The following is a 12,455-nucleotide window of genomic DNA, read 5'->3' as shown; positions in this document are numbered from 1 at the left end:
GGAGTTGGAGACAGCCTTTTACTGTCCCTTCGTGATTGTTAGAAATTGCAAGGGAGGAAAATTATCTTTTCCTTTTACCCATACACATTCTCATCTAGGGCCCTGTAACAGAAGACAGATAAACAAGAGAAAAGCATACAAATCTATTTAATTTTAAAAATTTGCATGACATGGGGCCTTCATAAGAAAATAAAGACCCAAAGAAGCCGTTAAACCTGGGCATTTTTATGCTAGGTTTGATGAAGAATGGGATGTACTGGGAAAATGTGATAGGACACAGAGTATGGCTAAGTGTAGTAAACCGAGGGAAATGTCACAAGGCTTGTTCATTCAGATTCCTCTTGGAGTTCCTCTAGTTTTAGAGATAAGAATGCTCTTTTCCTGCAGGTATGCACTGCTCACCTGAAGATTGTCTGACTTGCATTAGGGGAAGATCAGGAAGTCTTTCCTGCAATTGCCATTCTCATAGTCCTTCATCTTGAAATACTCAATACACCAAGGAGCCGTATTTTGGGGTAGTATGTCCTGAACCCCATTATAGTCCACAAATCACACTCCAAGATGACTTTACAATTTCTAAACCACTATGAGAACACAAAATTTACTTGTGAGATCTGTTTCATGAAACCACCAGTGTGATACGTACAGTACCTGTAAACGGTATCATGGCCGATGTGAAAGAAATGAATGTATAGCTTGAGACTAGAAAAATAATCTGGGCAGCCATTTGGCTGATCCAGCAAACATGGAGAAAATGATCATTTTACAAAGCTTGTCCTGAGACTCCCTGGAAAGCCTTCTTCCCCCATACCCCCATCTCTGCACACTCATGAAAGTTATCCTTCAATTAAGGCCTTTAAAAGGAATCACCAAATGCCTATTAAAATGCAAATCATTTATCTTATAAAGGTCAGCCTTAAGCCTTTAGTATCCACTAACATAATCACAAAAGTAAAATTAGCAAATGTATTAACCACATTCTTGGGAAATAAGGGTAGGTGACCTATGATGAGAGGAAGCCTTAGAGTCAAGGAAGGAAATGGCCAGGTGGGGCAGGGGTTGTAAAAAGGAGTCCTATTATAGGTAATGGCCAGTAAAGGAAGGGGTTACCACCACCCCCCCGCCCCCCCGCAAAAAAAAAGAAAAGAAAAGAAAAAAAAATTACCTACTAAATCGCATTGCCTAAAACAACCTCTATTTCTAACCTCCTCTAGGGGGCTATTTAGAGTGAAATGACCCAGGCCACAGGTGCCATTTTCAGTTATTAAAGAAGCAAGCACAGCTTCTGGCTCTGAGCAGCACTTGACCCAAAGGGTGATGGGCAGAAGGAAGAGGAAAGGGAATTAACCAGAACCCCTGTGGTTGCAATGTGCACACAGCAGGCCTGAGAACCACGTCCCTCTCAGCATGGCTTCCAAAAAGCAGCTCTTTGACTGCAGAAATGGCTGCTGTCCAGGGCTGAACTGTAGGGAAGGACCAAGGGCCAAACTCATAAGGGGAGGAGGCAGCAAGAGAAGTCCAGGGTAAGAAGTGTAATAATTGGCACATCTATCACCTGGTATTGTAGAAGCATAAATTCGTGAGGATAAAATGGCAGCAACGCTGGCATAATTGGCCTCTCCCAACCAATTGCCAAAGGTCCAATGATTCATCAGTCTCTCTAGGCATTTCTTTAAGCAAGCCCAGCCTCCAATCCCAGGGTAAAATCCACAAGCCAGCTTCTGGGAGTGAGAATCAGGTAGTTGATTTTAGGATTTTTTTCTACATCTGGAGAAACATGAATAAATCACACATCATCAAGTTTATCATTTTTCTCCTCAGAGAAATATGAAATATTATAGATCATCTCCAGTACATCAGCTTCTTCACACTCCATTAGCACGAAGGGACTATTTTTGATATAATTTATCAAACCACTGGCCTCATTTCTCCCATTTCCTTCAAAATGAAAACACGGACACAATGGACTCAGGCTTCCCTTATTCACAAGCAGCCACAATCTACCTTCTACCCTGGGTGCAGGAGCTAAGTTGAAGGATATAATTAGTGACAGGTCATCAACCTGTACTACCACCCAAATGGCTGAGAGGATCTAGCTAAGAGACATGGGGATGCTTCAAGTATGCTTTAGCTAGATCCTGCTGAGGTGAGAATATGTTTTTTTATAAAGAATACATCTCTCTCATCAAAGTCAGTTTTCTCTCCAACCTGCCCCACTTTGAAGTAGAAACAGTCCTGCTAAGGATAACTACCTGTTTAGTAAGCTACATGAGCTTATGGGGAGCCAGAAATGTTTGAAAATTACAATAGAGAATTAAAACATTTGCTCTATTAAAACATTTAATAGCATTAAAGTGTTTTAACAGCAAGGTTAGGAATCAAATAATCCATTCAATTTGATTATTATTTTAATTAATGAGTCCTACTATGTTTGAGGCCTTTAACTATGTGGTTTCTACTCATAGTCAGCTAAGCAAATGTATCCCTCGCTAGCTATAGCATAAAGTTAGAATCAGACAAGAAGTATAAGATGCACATAGATAAGAAAGTATTTTATTAGGATCTTGAAAACTGCAGAGTGTTTCAACATCCTGGATAAGAGTCAAAAAAGGAAAGACAACTAAAAGTAAAGGAATGTCACTGGGAGGCATGAAAAAGAACTGACACTGGAATGTAAGGGTATATGGGTGAGATGTGAACAGTACAAAGACCAAAGAGGTTAGGCTAGGATGATTCTTGAACAGCAAGCTATATACAACAGGAAGCCTCTGAATATTTTAAGCATAACAGCAAAGATTAGAACTATGTTTAAGAAGTTAACTTTAACAGACCTGTAAGGGATGACCAGGGACAAGTGAGATGAGTGTTAGGAAGATTCCTGCAACCAAATTTCCCTGCAAGTCCTACAGAGCAGGCAGCTTGAAGATAAGCACCTCGGTTCATCAGTCTTCCATCAATGATGCCAAGCACTAATAGGTGCTCAATATAATTGGCTGAAATAACAAACAGACTTGTGTGCAAGATTTGTACAAGAATGCTCATGGCAGTATTACTTGTAATAGCAAAAAATTGAAAACAATCTAAATGTTAATAAACAGAATAGATAAATGGTGGCAGAGTCTTAAACTAGAATATTATACAGTAGTGGAAGAACAAAGTAGAGCAAATGAATCTCACCGACATGCTGCTTAGTTTGAAAAAGTTGCCAATGTGCATATACATAAAATGTAATTTTTCAAAATATAAACATACTACATAATATTTGTTGATTAATTCAGGTAGAATGTGTATAAAGAAATTCATCACATAAACAACAAATTCAAAATTGTGCTTATTATGAGAGGAGAATATGATCAGAATTACAATGGGATCTTCAACTATACTGGAGATGTCCTACTTTTCAAGCTGGTGATGGGTACATATATGTTCATTACATTATTTTTCATACTTTTATTTAATAAAACAAGGATAAAGCAAAAATGATAAGGAATAGTCAGGGGAATCTTGGGGGCTAGACACATTTAAGGATATGGACAATCATCAGTGAAGTAGACTAAGGAAGGGAGGTGAAAAAAGGGGAGAAGTCAGATTACCAACATATCCTAGACCTGGAAAGTGACAGGCATGTACAGCTGAAGGGCTGGCAGAATGTCAGCTGTAGTTCATATACTTGGTCCAGACTGCTCAGGGAGACAGGAAGCCAAGGGCTCATGAGAGAACGAGATGAGGAGGGACCAAGAGAATGAAACAAGGGCAAAGGAAGGGGGATAAGGAGAGCTAGTGAGGGGACTGGGTGGACCATGGCCACATTGAAAACAAAAGAAAAGAAGCCTGGATGGAAGTCTTCTTTTACAAGGAATACGGAGAACATATTTATCATTAATCTCTAGGAAAAAACCAAATGAATGTGCGTGTGTTTTAAGAAAATTTCAAAGTTGGCATTAAATTTTACTTTCTCACCTACTCCCTTGAAAGATTGTATTTTGTACTATCATTCTTATTCAAACGATAAAGTATTTTCTTCCATTTTAAGGCCGAACTGGGACAGGACAGCATGGAAAGTAAATCAAAGAAGAATAAGAACACATGTCAACCTTTCATACTTTTCTTCCAACAGAAATGCAATTGGATAACTTATTTTTTAAAATCTGAAATTTATTAGGCTGGTATTTATTTTGGTTTCCCTGGAGGGTACAATTATGCCTTAGAAAGATCTGTGGCTGAAAGACATTCTCCATAAACTATTTCTATGCTTACCACATGCACCAGGAGCAGCAAAGAAAGTCTCCTTTGTGAGGCATTTTGCAGAGAGACGACTCCTATTCTTTTCTGTTAACGGCATCGTATGTTCTGGCATTAGAGCTTCTTTGACCACTACCCAAACTACAGAACTGCCCTATGGGAGTTAGGTAAAAGGATTATGTTGAATATACCAACTGGATCTGAAAGAGTCTGAGAATAGGAGATAGAATACCACCCTGAAATAATCTCCTTCTTGTACAACCAAAGCACTGATCCTGGTATTTGCAATGAAGGTTATACCAAGGCTGGTGGCAAGTTGGAAAGGGCTGATCTCCAGGTCCTCTAGTTCCTTCCAGGTCAGAAAATTTATACTAAGTTTAAGATCAACTTTCACAGGTTTCTGCCTCCCGTTCCTGTTTCTGTGAAAATCCCACTTTACAAATTGAGTATGTGGATCCAATTCACCACTCTTCAGCAGAGCTGTGAAAAGGCAAATAGATTTTCAGAAAAGGTCTGCCAAATCATCATGTGATGAAAATAATGGACATAGGAAGTAAGAAATGGGTTTGAGGGTCTCTTAAGTCTGTTGGAGGTGCCCAGGAAAGCTTTGATGTGCAGGTATTAAAAATGCATGAGGAAAAAAGCACAATGTAACGTCTCTGGATGATCACAGTTTTTCCTGAAGAACCCCCCTTTTTGCCTGGGGGTAATTAAAACTCATTCTTCAGGGCCTGCATAATTAACTACTAAAATCGAGGAGGAAAAAAGATGCTATTTATTTGGACTCCAGGACACATCTGTGAGAATGTGAAATATATGCAGAGTCACAAACCCATGCATTTTCTCCACTTGCACAGACTTGGCTGGGGACAACCAACCATCAGCCACCCAGAGTTTAGTTCTAATTCAGAAACTGCCATGCAGAGATGGGAGACCTCATGTGATGGGTTTGCATTCCAAATAAATCGAGTGAAGCCCATGGCATCCAGCTGAGCCAAAGGTGGGGCCAAGGTAAACAGAATAGACAAGCCAGGAAAATGGGATGGTAGAGAGGCCTAGCCCATTAAAACAGTTAAAGACAACATGGAGCACAGACTTTCCCATAAGTCACAGTGGGCTGTCAAGCTGCTGCCCACCTGCTGCGAAGGTATTCCAAAAGACATCCTCAGACTCTCTCATACAACAATGGCAATTCACCAAGACTTTGCAGGACCTGCAAAAAGTCCATTCAATATTTTTAGCAATATATAGATAGCTATGTGAAAACTGGCTATTCTCCCACTGCAACAGGAAAAAAAAAACCTTTTTATTAAAACTTTTTATTACACCAGGAAGTTCTAAATGATGGCAAAGGAAACTGAGACAACCAACCCTCGGTGTCTTGGCAGGATTCAAGGCAGAGTTCACTCAAAAAGAGATTTATTTTTCATTGGTTTTCAAGTGGTGCTGCCATTCATATTTCTCTTTAAATGTTTTCAGTACATTATACAAGTGGCTAATGGCACCACAGGGACACTCACTCCTCAGGGGGCTTAAAGGACATAATATTAGGGGTTTAAAGCACAAAGGAAAATTAATTTTTCAAGAACAACAATGAAAAAAAAAAACAATACTAATTGTGGAAGATCAACCAATCAACCACAAACCACTAATGGGAAGAACCAGCGTATATCAGCAATGACTTCAAGAAATTCTGTGGCCAGAAAGAGATGAGATCATTCCAATGCAGCACAGGTAGATTTAACTCAAAAAGAAAACACAAATCTTTGCTGGGGTGGGCTGGTGTATAGGAAACTTACATCTCTAACATGTGATGAAGACGACTTTTCTTTGAAAGCAAGTTCTTTTCTTTAATAATATCCCTGGCTAGAACCTTGTGTTAAAAGGTTCAAATCTCTGTTCCCTCAACTATCATTAGCCTCATAATCTTGGTTAAAAGCTTTACCTTTTCTGAGTCTCAATATCTTCATTTGTGAAATGTGAATAATAAAAGCTACCTGGAGGAAAAGTATTTAGTAAAATGCAATGCAAAGCCCATTGCAAAAGTCAAAAAGTCTGAATTTCCTCTTCTAAACCCTTACACCACAGTGTGGTAGTTGTGAGCACGGGTTTTTATATCAGGCTGTTCAAATCCTGGTTCAGCCTGCTACTAGCTATATGACCTTAGACAGACTTCTCAACTTTCCTAAGCCTCAATTTCCTTATTGAAAAAATGGAGAGAGTAATAGTGCCTCCTTAATGTGGTTGTGAGGAATAATTGAGTTATTACCTGAAATATGCTTAGAACAGTTCCTGGCACACAGTCAAAGCTCAAGAACTGCTAACTTGGATCATGATTATTAATATATATAAAACTTGAAAACTTATGGACAAAGGAAATACCACCTTTGAAATTTTGAAAACCTAGAGGCAAAGCATTTAATCAAGTCAGACCTAAGCATGCTATAACTCCTGTGAAGATCTTGATATAATAATGATATTTTGCATTGGTACTGCACTTTTCATTTCACTTTAAGGAAGAAAGAGTTAAAACACTGAGAAAACAATTCATATAAGCAATTTACTTATTACAAAACAAATTCCAAGGTAGGGCCTGAGAGCAGAGCAAACCCAACCCAATTTTCCATAAGACTCTCATTTTACGTCCATTTCTTGGTATGGAAAGAACTACAATCCAACATCACGGCCCCAGGGCTATGCAAGATAATCCATTATCAGAGAGAGACTCGATTATTATTGCTAGACCATGCTCTCCAAGGCAAAAATACACTGAATATATTACAAAAAGATTTTCAAGAACAAGTACATTGAAATAAATGTTTCTTAAGAATGATTCAAATTTAAATTAACACCACTTCTTTCCAGTTACCAGAAGTTTTACTGTATTATCTTCTTAATCAAGAAGATGAATTATTATGAATTGGTATAGGAAAGCAAGGTGGGTTAACTATTTCTGAGAGTTCAAATCCTGTAATACATTTCATTCATGTAAGCTCTGCTGAGAAAAATAGTAATAGTGGTTTGGACAGCCAAAATCATTGCCATTTCACAGAAGAAACTGAAACTGAACACCAGAAAAGTCGAACAATTTCTCTAAAGTTAGTTGCTCTTGAACAAGTGTCAAGAATTTAGATCTGAGACATCCTGTCCCTGGCTCCAGATGGTAGACAGTGAGACTCTAAGGCTATGGCCAATGAGTAATTTTCAGGTAACTGCTTGGACTCCACAGAATATCAGAATATGCCAACACTCTGGTCAGTTCAGTGAATCCTTTACCACACCACACACAAGGAAATTAAAATATGTGACTGCAGTAGACTTTGCAGTAAACTAGATGCTTCATGGGCTGAATCCGATGAACTAAGTTAATCAATTCTCATTTATTAATCAAGTACAATCACAATGTTATATAATCATTATATTGTAGACAAAATAATAATGAAGGCAAATGCAATTTGTTTTCAGTAAACTCCAGCAGGCAATAACACTTTCTAATAATAATACAGTCAGGAAAATAGTTCATGATGTTGAGAGAGATATTAAAATGGGCAAAAATGCACAGGGGAGGAAGGCATTAGATATACATATTTTCAAGTTATTAAAAACTGAAAGAATATAAAGGTGAGATTAATGTTACCAAACCTATCTGCATCTCTTGAAATGAAGGGTTTAGGTTATATGAAATATCTTTTGCTCTCAAGGATGTACTACAGCTAGCAGAAGAACCTCTGGATAGAATTCGAATGAGTGATAGGCTGAGAAGCATCAGAAGAAATTGAGAAGGAAAGTAAAATCTCCCCTGAAAGAACATTCTTTAATTATGAAGAAGGTTGTCTGGGATTACCCCACAAAAATCTTGCAAATTCTTGCTCTTTTTACCTGGGTAAAATGAGAGCTACCTGGAAAGTCCTTTTTCCTGCTTTACTCTCTCAAGTCCATAGACTGAAACTGGAGAAGCAGCAGCATCAGAAGACATGCTACAAATGCTGGGAATGGAGGCAGAGGCCATGGATTCAGCATGAGTGAGCGTCCTGGCTTCCAATACTGTTGCATTGTGCATGCTAAACAGAAGAATTTAGGAAAGGCAAGGGGAGAGTGGGGGAAGCTTGGTGGGAAAAAAAGGTTTCCATCACAAAGCAATAGCAATGAGGAGAAACACATGGCAGATGAGGAAATTCTGCAGTCACCTGAGTTGAAAAAAAAAAAAATGCAGTCCGCTTTAAAATCTCTGAGCAAGAAAGGAAGGGGGCAAAAACTACTGGAAAAAAAAAAAAACTTGTTTATAATAAAGACTACATTCTGTAGCAATTTCCTAGATTCCTGGGGTTAGAAATCTAGATTGCCAATGGATAAGTGAGCCTTAAAATCACATCCCTGCTGACAAAAATTCATTTCTTATAACCGTCTCCATTTACCGGAATGCTGAATCTTTCCCATGGGGAAGGAACAAATGAAAATGTTATTTCTCTGCTCATGAACTCATACCTTTCTGTCTGCTTTTCACTGTTGGCAATTTCATTCTCCTCCAAATTTGACTAAAGCCCGTGACCTGAGGGAAATAATGTCTATATAATAATCTTCTGAAACTCTAATTCTGAGTCATGTTTTTTTGGATGTTGCCTCGCAGTTTATGAAAATTGCACTGAGCTATGAAATGTAAGTGATGTGATGTCTCTGCCTAACATAATCATTTTGCTGGTGAACATGTTGCAAATACTAATGAAAAGGAGGCTCCCACAAAAGCCATGAAAGCTGGTTAATGGCAACAATCTAGCAGCAGTGGCCCCCATCTTCGGTATTCTTCCTCACATTCCTCTCAGAATAGAACTGCAAAGGGTAAAAGATAGGTGGTCAAAACACAGCCAGGGAAAGGGGGAAAGAATTCACTTCTACTGTGATCCTTCCCTTGTCTCTATACGCCTGAAATCTCTGACATCAATTCCTGTGAGCTTGGGACAATAGCATGCAATCTGACAGTTTGAGAACAATGGTGTATTAACTTTTCATTTTAAAGAAAACCTCGAATTTGAGACAGGATTAGTCAACTCTTTTAAATGAGTTCAGCCATACAGTGTAATTAGTGAATATCTCTCTCTGAGTGCAGATAACTGTTGTACCTAGAGATGGACCCTACAAGGCTGAAATTTCCATCCATCATTTGGTGAATTTAACACAACCAAATAGAATTAAAGACCATTATTTTAATTTTCCCTAGACTTTTCTTTTTTTTCCACTAGCCTTTCCAATCTATTCAATGTGCAAGTTAGCGAATTAAATAAAGAAGTGTTATAAAGAGAACTTGCCCCTTGTAAATGGATCACAAATAAAGAGACCCTTGAACATAAAATTCTGTGATCTATGATGCCTGTGCACTCACCTTACCACCAAAACAAAAAAACAAAAAAAAACTAAACATGAAAGTGATATAAAATAATAATGTTAACATTTAGTTATCAAACTGCCTTTTGAGAGATGGTAGATGAAAGAATTTTTTTTTTTTTTACATTAGAAAGCTCCATTATTTGGAATTCTCTCTCCTCTTCTGATTCTCAGCAAAATGAAGGGTTTTATAGTTTCAATTTTCAGCAAATATTACTGCAATTGTATTTGATTATTGAGACTACTTAGAGAATGATGCAATGTTAGAAAATAAAGCAGCAAATAAAGTTTTGTAAGTAGCTCATACATATATAATATTACTAACTGACATGCCAACCCCCATTTAACTAGTAACGCTAAGAGAAAATAATTAGCAAGTGTTAAAATCAATGCAAAATCATATCCCTTAACTTTGATTGTGAACATATTATAATCATAGATATTTAAATAAATCCTCAGCATCATAAATTACTTCTGACTTACACTGAACTTATTTCATGCAAACCTCTGCATTTTATAGCCATATGGCATTCATAATTTTAAAAATTAAAATCAAAACATTGAACTCATGACTTGTGAAGTCTTCCCAAGGCTAAGGAAGGAACAAGACTTTGGGTAGTAGTTTAGTGGTAGTGTAATTGTTTTCAAGAAGGATTAACAATCATTTGTCATAAACTCTGTAGCAGTTCTCCAAAAATAACTCATTTGAAAAAATCCAGAAATGATTTTTCTTTAAGTAAATAAAAAATTCTTATTTGAAGAAAATTTACAAACAGGCTGGTCATGTTTGCTGCATATGATAAATTATCAAAACAAACCCTAAACCCTGGGCCTCAATTTTGTATCCATCTCATGTTACTAACCTAAACTGCTAAGAGCATCTAAACACATGTGTAAAATGAGACTATTATTGGGATTATGAGTCCACAACTCTTTTGAAATCTCTGTCAGCTTAGGACTGTAAATTACAAATTCATTATTCTTATTTATCCTTAATTTGATGAACTGTTCATACTTCTCCCGAGGAAGGGAACTATTATAAGGTCTACTGTGAACATGAAAACTAAAATTATATTCTTTTCTATTAGAAACCACCTCTTATTTGGGGTAACCTCACAATAGGGTTAAGGATTAAAAATGATGATCTAATATTTAGGGCAAAAACATTATGACCTTAACAGTTGCTAATTCAAAATGTGTATTTCCAGGAGTAAAATTTTAAAGTTTACTCACTCACCAGCCCACAAAGGTCTTTTTATTCTTCATTATTGAAGAGTTATATTTGTCACATTTAATCTAATAAAAGTTTTTAAATACTCGTAAGACTTGTCCCAGACTTTGATTTAGGCACATTTTGAGACTTTGTTATCTTATTGCTATCCTATGATGAACAGTTCTTCCAAAATCTATGCCCAAATTCTGCTTCTTTAAAAGCTGAGCAAAACTTCCCACTTTTGTTTTCACTGGTTTACTTGATTGTGCCTCTTGATGACCTCATCCGAGTCTTAAAGCTTCCTACTCTGGGAGTTAAAACTACTGGGAGTGTTTACGAACACCACCAGGAAGCTCTCCAGCCCCCTTCTTAAGCCAGCACACAGTAAATGTTTGTTGACAGACTGACGGGTCATACATCTTAAGAACCAATTCACACTTCAAAATCAACAGATTCAATCACAAAGTATCTAACAGTACCACTGCAGTGTAAAGCTAAAAGTAGATTCGTGGTAACTATGGGCTGTGAACACACAATACTATATATATGTCTTACTGTTGAATTGTACACTTGAAACTTACTAGATTTCGTTAACCAATGTCACCAAAAAAAAAAAAAAAAGTAGATTCATTGTAACACTGACATTTTTGCTAGTATTTCTGAAGGCTTCAAGTGTTATTTTTTAAGCCTGATCACTTGTCAAGTTTCAGGTATTTAATTTTATCCCAAGAAATTACATTCCCCAAACAAGTTATCTGACTGACTGTCTTTAAATATATTGTGTATTAGAGTACTATAAATCTTGAGTGAATATAATTAGCATTAATTACATGTATGTGTAGCACACGCTATATTTCTGCAAATTTTTAAATGCCTATAAATAATAACAATTTAAAAAGTAAAACCAAATTAGATTTTTAAAATTTCTTCTTTGATCTATGAGTTATTTAAAAGTATGCCATTTAACTCCAAAATGTTTGGGGTTATTTTGGTATCATTCTGTTACTGAGTTCTAGTTTAAATCAGTTTCAGTAGGTGAACATGGTTTGCATAATTTAAATGTTTTTATATTTTATACCTCCAAATATGGTCTATATTAGTGAATATTCCAAGTGCATTTGAAAAAACTATTATATTGTTGAAGAGAGTATTCTATAAATGTCAACTGAGTCACTGTGTGATTGATAGTATTGCTCAAGTGTTTTCTGTCTTTCCTAAATTACGTTCATTGGCACTACCAGTTACTGAGGAAGGAGTGTTGAAACCTCCAACTAACTGGTGAGTTCGTCTAATTCTCCTTGTAGTTCTATTAGTTTCTGCTTTAGGTATCCTACGGCTGTTGTTAGGTGCATATGCCTTTAGCTTTTTGATGAATTCCTATTTACTATTTATCATTATCTAGCCATGAAAATATTGCTTGTTCTGGTCTACGGCCATGCCACCCTGAACAAGATCGATCCTGTCTGATCTCGGAAGCTAAACAGGGTCGGACCTGGTTAGTACTTGGATGGGAGATCACCTAGGAAGACCAGGTGCTATAGGTGTAAAAAAATTTTAAAAATAAGGGATTGTAAGCTGACAAGGTCCTTGCAATCTGCGAGGTCAACCAAGGGTTGTTTTG

The 12,455-nt window shown here is 37.1% G+C and overlaps 1 protein-coding gene and 1 pseudogene across 12 annotated transcripts in view; one reads left to right on the top strand and one right to left on the bottom strand.

Annotated features, from left to right (window-relative positions):
- AUTS2 (AUTS2, activator of transcription and developmental regulator) overlaps positions 1 to 12,455 on the bottom strand; it is a 1,087,944-nt gene that overhangs the window by 551,780 nt on the left and 523,709 nt on the right. The window lies entirely within an intron of this gene.
- LOC111744161 lies at positions 12,260 to 12,378 on the top strand (annotated as a pseudogene).

Source organism: Pteropus vampyrus, unplaced genomic scaffold, assembly GCF_000151845.1.
Source record: "Pteropus vampyrus isolate Shadow unplaced genomic scaffold, Pvam_2.0 Scaffold128, whole genome shotgun sequence".
Classification (NCBI taxonomy): Eukaryota; Metazoa; Chordata; class Mammalia; order Chiroptera; family Pteropodidae; genus Pteropus; species Pteropus vampyrus.
Note: the sequence above shows the minus strand (reverse complement) of the source record. Positions and strands in the feature narration are given on the sequence as shown.